This window comes from Conger conger, chromosome 1, assembly GCF_963514075.1.
Source record: "Conger conger chromosome 1, fConCon1.1, whole genome shotgun sequence".
Classification (NCBI taxonomy): Eukaryota; Metazoa; Chordata; class Actinopteri; order Anguilliformes; family Congridae; genus Conger; species Conger conger.
The window spans coordinates 2,916,130-2,926,515 of NC_083760.1; the positions used below are offsets into that span (position 1 = coordinate 2,916,130).

At 49.1% G+C, this 10,386-nt stretch overlaps 1 protein-coding gene across 1 annotated transcript in view; it reads right to left on the bottom strand.

Annotated features, from left to right (window-relative positions):
- The window catches only part of stk40 (serine/threonine kinase 40), a 19,877-nt gene extending 16,212 nt beyond the window's left edge, over positions 1–3,665 (bottom strand). The window contains 1 exon segment of the mRNA XM_061248254.1: positions 3,445–3,665. The gene's annotated coding sequence lies outside the window, so the exon portion shown is untranslated.
- Between the last annotated feature and the right edge of the window lie 6,721 nt (positions 3,666–10,386).

A 10,386-nucleotide genomic window follows, 5' to 3' on the forward strand; every position in this document is an offset into this window, starting at 1 on the left:
GAGAGAGAGAGAGAGAGAGAGAGAGAGAGAGAGAGAGAGAGAGAGCGAGAGAGCGAGAGAACGGGTAATGGATTAAAATACGATCACTGGAACACTTCCAGGAAAAGCGTCTCGGGCGGTTTCTGAGTAAGGCCCAGGAACATGGAGGGACACGGCTGGAGCAGATCTGACCTCTGACCTCTGACCTCTGACCGTACGCGCTCAACGGAGCGTCTCTGACCCCAGGAAGGAGGCAACAGCGCAGGGAACACAGGGGGAGCGGGCAGAACGGACACGGGGTCTGTGGGAACCCTGTTGACAGCCCATCAGATAAGACAGGTCCAGTCGTATTAAGAGCAGTTACAACCTTTCACGGGGTCACGTTGGCTCAGGCGGTAAGAGCAGTCGTCTGGGTCGCCGGTTCGATTCCCGCCCTGGGTGTGAGGAAGACACCTAAGCCCCTAAACGCTCCTGACGAGCTGGCTGGTGCCTTGCATGACAGCCAATCGCCGTTGGTGTGCGAGTGTGTGAGTGAATGAGAAGCAATTGTACAGCGCTTTGGATAAAGGCGGTGTATAAGTGCCAAGCATTTATCATTTAGCGCTGGGCAGCACCTCATGACCTCCGACCCCTCAATAACATCACCCCCACAAATTAACTATAGAGCACACATGTACACGGAACCATGCATGTACACAAACGTACATGCATGCACACATATGGCCGTGTACATGTACACACGCAAAAAATATACATGAATTGTAATAATCAGCGACGCATACTTTCAGTCAGCGTTGAGTGTGAGAAGCAGCCGTGCAGATTAGATCTTTAGATAACACCGGCAGACGCCAGCCAGCGCGTGTCGTCACTCAGGGAAACTAACTTTCTGAGCTCTGATTCACGCGCGAGCAATGAAAGCGACCGCGCCACTCCCCGCCAGGCCGCTAAAAACACAAGCCTCGCGCCCTCAGCGGGGAAAATCAGGGAACTAATGACCGCACAAAGGGAGGAATTTTCACCCAGTACACGCCATTCACCCGCCAGAGGCCGGTAAACAAAACGGGGAGAACACGCCGGAACAATGCCTAACCATGATCATTCTGGGCGGCCTTTCAAAAGAGCGACTTCCGCCAAAACCACAGTCTTTAATGCCAGCATGAAAATGTTACGCCAGCACGACACGGGGTACAAAGACACCGAATGGATGAGTCCCATAACCAATATGAACACTTAACCTCAACCCAAAAAAAAAAAGAGAGAAGAAATTCAATATTTGCAAAACATTGCTGTGTTTTTGCTACTATGTTCCTGTAAGCAAGAAAAAAAATGCATGAATGCCTCGCACGATTTCTGCATGACTCACGGCGCCATTGAAATATAAGTGACAGACCAGCCAGAAGGGCTAGATAAATCTATTGGCCGCTAAATGAATTCGGTGACAGAGGAATCTTATCCGTAGATGAGCCAGAATGGATGGGAGAAGAACACCGAGTAACTGATTCATTTTTATCTCAAGACACGATCCAAGACACCCCCGTCTCGTCAGTGAAAATGTGCGCTCTTTAAATAGCTTGAAAACAGCGCCGGGCCAACAGTTAAAGGTGCCTGTGGATTCACCCGCTATCTGGTTTTAATCTCTCTCCAATAGACCACGCCACCCCGCAGCCAGGAATGTAGAAAATTTCACTTCTCTCTCTCACACACACACACACACACACACACACACACACACACTTAACGCATGCGCTGACCTGCAGGTTAAAGGGACATTTGCACAATATGCAACACTGACAGCACAACAGGATAAGTTCAATGCGCCTTTGCTAATGTCTGCAAGCTGTCTATCACTCATTTTTTCCAAGCGCGTTTTGCAACGTAGCCAACGCGTAACTGGCAGGACCGCTATGCATATTATAAACGCAATACATAAACACGTCTAATCTGCTGTCAACTCATTGCCATTCACAGTATAAAGCAGCCTACAAATTTGGCCCACGGTGAGCGTTACTGGGAGGAAGGGAAGTCATGCAGACACATCGGGTTGGGTTTTCTGCAGACTGAAGCGTCGGGCGCATTGTTGTCAAACGTGGGTTTCGCTCGACTAATTTGGAAACAGCGTAGGTGAATTGAGTGGGGCACGACGCTACTGAGACCAAAATAGGCATTCCTGACAGCCAAGGCACAGACGAACAAAACAAGAAAGAAAGAAGACATTGACAGACTTAAAAACACTGTCCACTGTACCATTTAATCGTCGACGTATTAGTATAATTATGTTTGAATTCGCAGATAAGAATGACACAACCCGAATGAAACTTTGACTGGAATTCTGAATAGGGTAAAAGCACTAAGCAGGCAATGCTGCCCATATGTATTCAGATAGTGATCACATTTTAATGGCTTGCAGCGTTCATACGCGTTATCCCCCCACGAACCTAATCGATTGTTTGTCCAATCAGAAAAAAAAAAACCCCGCAAGGCGTCAAGGTTAGGTCGATACGGTCATTTATTTTATAAAAACGCGGCGTGGCTGCGCTTGCAAAAGCTAGCCACCGAAGTTGCATATCTGAACGTTCTTGGTCCATACAAGGTCATCGGACGCACACACGGGGAGCCACACTCGTGGTTATAACACGCACAAAAACGGACATAATGTTGCACTGACCGGGGCGTCGGTACATGTAGGCAGGACTACGGAGTGTGTTTGGTTTGGCGACGCCAGGGCAGGAGCACGGTCAGAAACGCGCACCAGGCAGAGAGCAGACAATAAAAAAAGGAAGCCGAAATCAGTGGTTACGGAGCACGCCAGTCCTTTGTTGACTTTCGCTGCCGGGCGATTCCGCACAATCACCATTTGCTCCGTGTGCCCCTCCGGCTAAAGCGCTTCTGATCCCACGCGTAAGACAAGACCCTGCCATTTATAGCCAGAACCGGCTGAGACCGCGCTGTAGCTGCCTTCTAGCTACAATTAAAATGTTTGCATTCGTGCGTGATGTTACTCGCAAATGCGAACAGTTGCACATTTAATAAAGCGACGCAACCTGCAAATTACATTTAAAAAATACAAGAACAATCAACGCCACAATCTACTCCTATTCATGCAGAATTAGGTTACCAGTGGCTAACTAGTAGTGGCTCGAATATTGCTTGCTTGCTTGTGACTCCTGAACTCGCAATCGTAAAATTTCGAAATCGAAGCTAATAGTTTGTTAGCATGCAAGCGAGCGTCAAGGCTAGCTACATATGTGGTAGTCAATAGCTCGTTCGTCAAAACTTTATGTGTGTATTATCTAATAGACGGACCTGCACTGACTGTTTTGCATCTGATAGAAAAGATTTAGTAACCGCACTTTAAGCCCACAGGCATTAGAAAACAAAGTACAGTAGCTTGCTAGCAAGCTAGTTTGGTCGGGTCCACGGGCGGTGCGGCTGGGAGCCCCACCAGCTAGCTCTTTAACAACTTACCTTGACCCAAAACAACCGGGGAAACGATCTCTTCTAGACCAGGGGCATTCTCTCTGCTTTCTAATCAGCGCGGCGCATTGATCTTTGTTTTCCCAACCAAACGAGAACGTCGTTTGTAATTTCAGAAGTTGTTTTATTATTACTGAAATGAGCAATCAGGAAAAGCCTCCTCTCTCTGACCCCCCGATCACATCTTTCCACAGCAGCACCACCTGACAACGGAAATGACGCACATCGCATGAGTGACAGATGCAGTCAGCCAATAGATAAAGGGCTCGGGCGATGACATTCACATGAAAACTATTCGGTTTTTTATGCCTTCCCAGCAATGTCGCCTTGGCAGGAAATATGAGAGATTCAGTGATATGGGATTTGCTCGGGGTCGTGTCATGATTCATGCAAGAAGGAAGTTATTGACACGGTGTACTGTTGTACTAGCGCCCCCCCAAAATTTACCTGATTACCTGCAAGCTTTAGAGGAAAGGTTTACTCACATGTTATGAGAAACGTTTTCAGTTGAAAAATAGTGGCCGGTCATATATGGAAACAACATTAATACATAAACAAATGCATAAATAAATAAATAAATAAATAAATACGCTACTTCCTCTCTCTGGAAAAAAAAATGCAGATCATGAAAGGTTTTAATGGTCAGGGTTACACCTCCCGTGGGGGTAGAGATCCTTTCAGCGTAGTGCGCCTCACTCAGCGAAATACAATACGCCCTACCGCAGTCAATGATTGAATTCCTGAGAATGAATCTGTTGCAAGAAGATTTGAAAAAAACAAAAAGACGTACGTAGTCCGTAGTCATGAATCGTGTATCGCAATGCCAGAACGAGCATCAATGGGATGTGCATTTTTTGCTCTTTCTTTGCATTATTTGAAACCAATTGTCTGAGCTACAGTTTAAGTACGCAAAAGTGAACAATTCAAATAACGTAAAAATACATACAGTACATAGGCCCGCTGTACTGAACAGAATAATTTTTTTTCATTCAATTTTTTACTTTTGCTTTTATTTGCATAGCGCTTTTATCGACTGTCATAAAGATGCTTTTTTTTTTGTTCAGCACGGTATAGTTCAGACCTGATTGTGATCAGAAACAGGAACATAGTTTGAATAGCTGAACTTCTCGGAGCAGAATGACCTTTTGCTGTAGCACGCTAACCGTTCTGCTCAGATCCATAATTAGGCCTCCTCTAGAAAAACAACAATCCCTCCCACGGTACACAGCGCCCAGCCCACGGTTTCAGTGCTGTGGGCAGGTGCAGAATGTCGCGTCAAACAGAGAAGGAATGCAAAAGGGCAGGCCGCCATTTTGGGTCACGCCGGCCTCCTCCCCACAAGCCCTGAGCCACACGGCGGGTGCCGTTTCAGCTCAAGGGTTAACAGTATCCAGCCCACATGTGTACAGTGGAACTGGTGAGTCACACTGTCAGAACTGCCTGCAGGTGAGGGCGAGGAGGAGAAGAGGAGAAAGAAACCAGAAGAGAGTGAGCACAAGCAACCGCTCTCCGTCGACTCGCAGCCTCTGAACGTGGCCTTATTTACATTTTAGGCATTTGGCAGAGACTCAACTGACACACTATCCATTCATACAGCCTGCACTGTTTCATTTTTTTAATACTATTTATACTAAGTACAACAATAGACCTCCTGAATCTGAAAGATCTTGCAAGAGATACTTATTCATCACAACCTTATCCCTTTTTACCCCCTCAGTATAAATACTTTTTTGGGGGGCAGTCTGTTGCCTAGTAGTCAATAAACATGACTGGGACCCAGAAGGTTGGTGGATCAAGCCCCAGTGTAGCCACAATAAGATCCACACAGCTGTTGGGCCCTTGAACAAGGCCCTTAACCCCACATTGCTCCAGGGGGGGATTGTCCCCTGCTTACTATCATCAACTGAAAATCACTTTGGATAGAAGTGTCAGCTAAGTAACAAATTATTATTATTCTGCTGGATATTTTATTGTAGATATTTGGGTTACAAACCTTAAGCTTAAGGGCACCATCGCTGTGCCCCAGCTGGGAGTCAAACCCACGATGCCCTGAGTTGCAAGTTCAATTCCCAAACTATTTAAAGTTATTTTACGTTATTGCCACCCAATTTTGCAGATTGCACTCGGTCCTCAATACATTTGGCAGCATGTACAAGCCAAGACATCCACTGAAAGAGTTTTTAGTGTGAGGAGCCCATCCTTTGTGTGTGTGTTCTACTTCATTCAGCCAGGAGAAAGCAGAGAGGGTTCTGGGTAGAGAGGCTCACTACAGAATGAAACCCAGGGCTGTAGAGGGCTGGGGGGTTTGTCTGTTACAGACTGTGCCACACAATCCAAAAAAAGAAGAAAACAAAGCTTTTTAGAAACAAGATTGTGTTTGTTCACAGGCCCAACAAAAGTGTCTCAGCGCTGAAAACAACCCCAGAGGCTCATCCTGAAACGCTGGTTTTCTTAATGGAGGCCCAGATTTAAAATGGCAGAGCGATGAGTCACCAGAGTCGGGGATCCTCCGCAGCCTCCCCCAGTCCGCACGGCCGCACCCAGAACTCTGTAACCCAGCGTCAGGGGAGCCCAGAACTCTGTAACCCAGCGTCAGGGGAGCCCAGAGCTCTGTAACCCAGCGTCAGGGAGCCCAGAGCTCTGTAACCCAGCGTCAGGGGAGCCCAGAGCTCTGTAACCCAGCATCAGGGGAGCCCAGAACTCTGTAACCCAGCGTCAGGGGAGCCCAGAGCTCTGTAACCCAGCGTCAGGGGAGCCCAGAGCTCTGTAACCCAGCGTCAGGGGAGCCCAGAGCTCTGTAACCCAGCATCAGGGGAGCCCAGAACTCTGTAACCCAGCGTCAGGGGAGCCCAGAGCTCTGTAACCCAGCGTCAGGGAGCCCAGAACTCTGTAACCCAGCGTCAGGGGAGCCCAGAGCTCTGTAACCCAGCGTCAGGGGAGCCCAGAACTCTGTAACCCAGCGTCAGGGGAGCCCAGAGCTCTGTAACCCAGCGTCAGGGGAGCCCAGAGCTCTGTAACCCAGCGTCAGGGCGCCCAGAGCTCTGTAACCCAGCGTCAGGGGAGCCCAGAGCTCTGTAACCCAGCATCAGGGGAGCCCAGAGCTCTGTAACCCAGCATCAGGGGAGCCCAGAGCTCTGTAACCCAGCATCAGGGAGCCCAGAGCTCTGTAACCCAGCATCAGGGGAGCCCAGAACTCTGTAACCCAGCGTCAGGGGAGCCCAGAGCTCTGTAACCCAGCGTCAGGGAGCCCAGAGCTCTGTAACCCAGCGTCAGGGGAGCCCAGAACTCTGTAACCCAGCGTCAGAGGAGCCCAGAACTCTGTAACCCAGCGTCAGGGGAGCCCAGAGCTCTGTAACCCAGCGTCAGGGGAGCCCAGAACTCTGTAACCCAGCGTCAGGGGAGCCCAGAGCTCTGTAACCCAGCGTCAGGGGAGCCCAGGCTGTGGAGATGGAGAGAGGGCGGGGCGATAGGAGAGAGAGAGAGGGCGGGGCGATAGGAGAGGGCGGGGTAATTAGGAGAGAGAGAGGGCGGGGCGATAGGAGAGAGAGAGAGAGAGAGAGAGAGGACGATTAGGAGAATCCGTGTCCTCTCTCCCTCTGCAGGCAGAGTCTCCCGCCTTGTGCCTGTGTTTGTGCCTGTGTTTGTGCCTGTGTGTTGGTGCCTGTGTGTGTGCCTGTGTTTGGTGCCTCAGCACGTTTAGACTGCGAGGAATGCAGCAGCTCCCATAGCCGTAAATGGGCGTGTGTGTGTGTGTGTGTGTTGTTTGTAGATAGACAGATACTTTATTCATCCCGAGGGAAATTTTAGAAATTTTGTGTGTGTGTGTGTGTGCGTGCGTGTGCGTGTGTGTGTGTGTGTGTTGTTTGTGCATGTGCATGTGTGTGTGTGTGTGCGTGCGTGTGCGTGTGTGTGTTGTTTGTGCATGTGCGTGTGCGTGTGTGTGTGTGCGTGCGTGTGCGTGTGCGTTGTTTGTGTGTGTGTGTGTTGTTTGTGTGTGTGTTGTTTGTGCATGTGCGTGTGTGTGTGTGTGTTGTTTGTGCAGACTGACAGACACACACCCCATGCACAGTCACGGTGTCTCTTTTGACTCTCTGTCTTTGTGGTTCACTGCACTGAAATAACCCGGGTATTGAGTTGTGCGGTTGCCGTGGTGACCTTAATTGCAGGCCTATGCTTTTTTTCCAGAGTGGGTGGGAAAATAACGAAGGCCCCAAATTATTATTTTTTTTGGAGTGTGGGGGGGGGGGGGGGTGGTTTGTCAAAAGAAGTCACAGTACACATCATCTCTTCAAAAATGATTTGCACAGGACAGCGTGGAACTGAAACTTTGGAACCACTAGCCTCCTCCAATCGCATGGTCACCTGTGCGCGTTTCCTTGGTTACCTCTGAGGGGGTTCTCCTTCTTGGTTTGGGCCTCAGTATGCTTCTCTTCCTGCAATTGAAATAAAGCATGGGGACTTTTATCAGGACATCACGGGAAAGACTAGGAATGCTTGGAAATTCAGCTGGCGTGCAAGATAACATATTAATTGACAAATAAATACAAAAACAAATCAATTATAACCGAAAAATAAATGGTACAGTGCTGAAACGCTGTACCATACTGAGTGAGAAAGTACAATGTAACTTAAGAATAAAACAGTCAACACCTTTATAAAACCCACGGTGAGATGAAGAAAGTACATTCAAGAACTTGTCAGCCATTTTGAATGGAGTCACTAATTACTCATATTGCAGGAGCGCTTTATTGGAAAAGCTTATTAAGAAAGAAAGAGCAGAATGTGCTGTGGGCGGGGAGGAGAATACTCCTACAGGTTCTCTAATGAATATTGGAGAGAGAGAGGCGGGGGAGGGGGATGGTGGGGAGGGTTTTTTTTGGGTTTTGCTGCCTTTGAAAAAGTAATTAAACTGGCTGTGGTCTCTGTGTCGTGGGCGGATGAGACAGTGTGGGGGCAGCACAACATGACAAACCACATCCTTCTATCTTACTGGCACACAGAGAGAGAGAGAGATAGAGGGGGAGAGAAAGAGAGAGGAGGAGAGAGAGAGATTGATAAGAGATATAGATAGGGACAGACATAAAAAGAGAGAGACTGCTGTCTAGAGACTGTTTAATACTGGATCCCAAAACAGTCACGATGGCTGTTATTTAGCTGACTTATCAGACACTTATTCAAAATGACTGACATCTAATCTCCCCTGGAGCAATGTAGGGTTAAGGGAGGGTCCAACAGCTGCAAATCATAAAATTATGCAAAGCATTTATGAGTTTATCCATCCATCCATTCATTATCCTAACCCGCTTATCCTGAGCAGGGTCGCAGGGGGGCTGGAGCCTATCCCAGCATACATTGGGCAAAAGGCAGGAATACACCCTGGACAGGTCGCCAGTCCATCGCAGGGCACACACACCAGTCACTCACACACTCTGGCAATTTCAACTCTCCAATCAGCCTAACCTGCACGTCTTTGGACTGTGGGAGGAAACCGGAGTACCCGGAGGAAACCCACGCGAACACGGGGAGAACACGCAAACTCCGCACAGAGAGGCCCCTGCCGACGGGGATTCGAACCCAGGACCTCCTTGCTGTGAGCCGGCAGTGCTACCCACTCCACCATCCATGCTGCCCTATTCATTCGTTTTTTATTATTATTATTATTTATGTTGCATTGTATTATTTTATTTTTGTATTTATTTGTATTATATTTTACATGCTGAAGAGCCGCAGGGTGTGTTGGCTTTTCTTGTTACTCAGCACTTAATTCATCAATTAAAGCAGTTAATTACTCAGTTAACTCACCTCACCTGGTTTCTTGGGTTACTGATATTAAGGCAAAAACAAAAAACAGCACACCCTACGGCTCTCCAGGACCAGGGCTGGGGACCCCAGCACACCCTGCGGCTCTCCAGGACCAGGAGTGAGGACCCCAGCACACCCTGCGGCTCTCCAGGACCAGGAGTGAGTACCCCAGCACACCCTGCGGCTCTCCAGGACCAGGAGTGAGGACCCAAGCACACCCTGCGGCTCTCCGGGACCAGGAGTGAGTACCCCAGCACACCCTGCGGCTCTCCAGGACCAGGAGAGAGGACCCCAGCACACCCTGCGGCTCTCCGGGACCAGGAGTGAGGACCCCAGCACACCCTGCGGCTCTCCAGGACCAGGAGTGAGTACCCCAGCACACCTTGCGGCTCTCCAGGACCAGGAGTGAGGACCCCAGCACACCCTGCGGCTCTCCAGGACCAGGAGTGAGGACCCCAGCACACCCTGCGGCTCTCCAGGACCAGGAGTGAGGACCCCAGCACACCCTGCGGCTCTCCAGGACCAGGTGTGAGGACCCCAGCACACCCTGCGGCTCTCCGGGACCAGGAGTGAGTACCCCAGCACACCCTGCGGCTCTCCAGGACCAGGTGTGAGGACCCCAGCACACCCTGCGGCTCTCCGGGACCAGGAGTGAGTACCCCAGCACACCCTGCGGCTCTCCAGGACCAGGAGAGAGGACCCCAGCACACCCTGCGGCTCTCCGGGACCAGGAGTGAGGACCCCAGCACACCCTGCGGCTCTCCAGGACCAGGAGTGAGGATCACTACCCTGGATAGAATACCGGTGACCATGATAACAGTCCACTGCTCAAATTTGGCCCAAGTAGGCTATAAATTGTGATTTTAAAGTCACGTTTAAATAAAAGTATCTGAAACATTCCAGTTAAAATTGTTTATAATTTGACAATGGGCTACATGATACTGCTGGTACTTGTCACATCTGAGGTCAAGTGCTTTAGATATTTAGACTTAATATACTTATTTTCAGTATTACTTATAATTGATTTAGTTTTAAAATGCAAAAGACTGAGAAAGCGAATTTCATAAAACTGCTCTCTTGCCATCCTTAATCCCTCAACAGATTATTTTTAACAGTTAATTATGTTTTTTT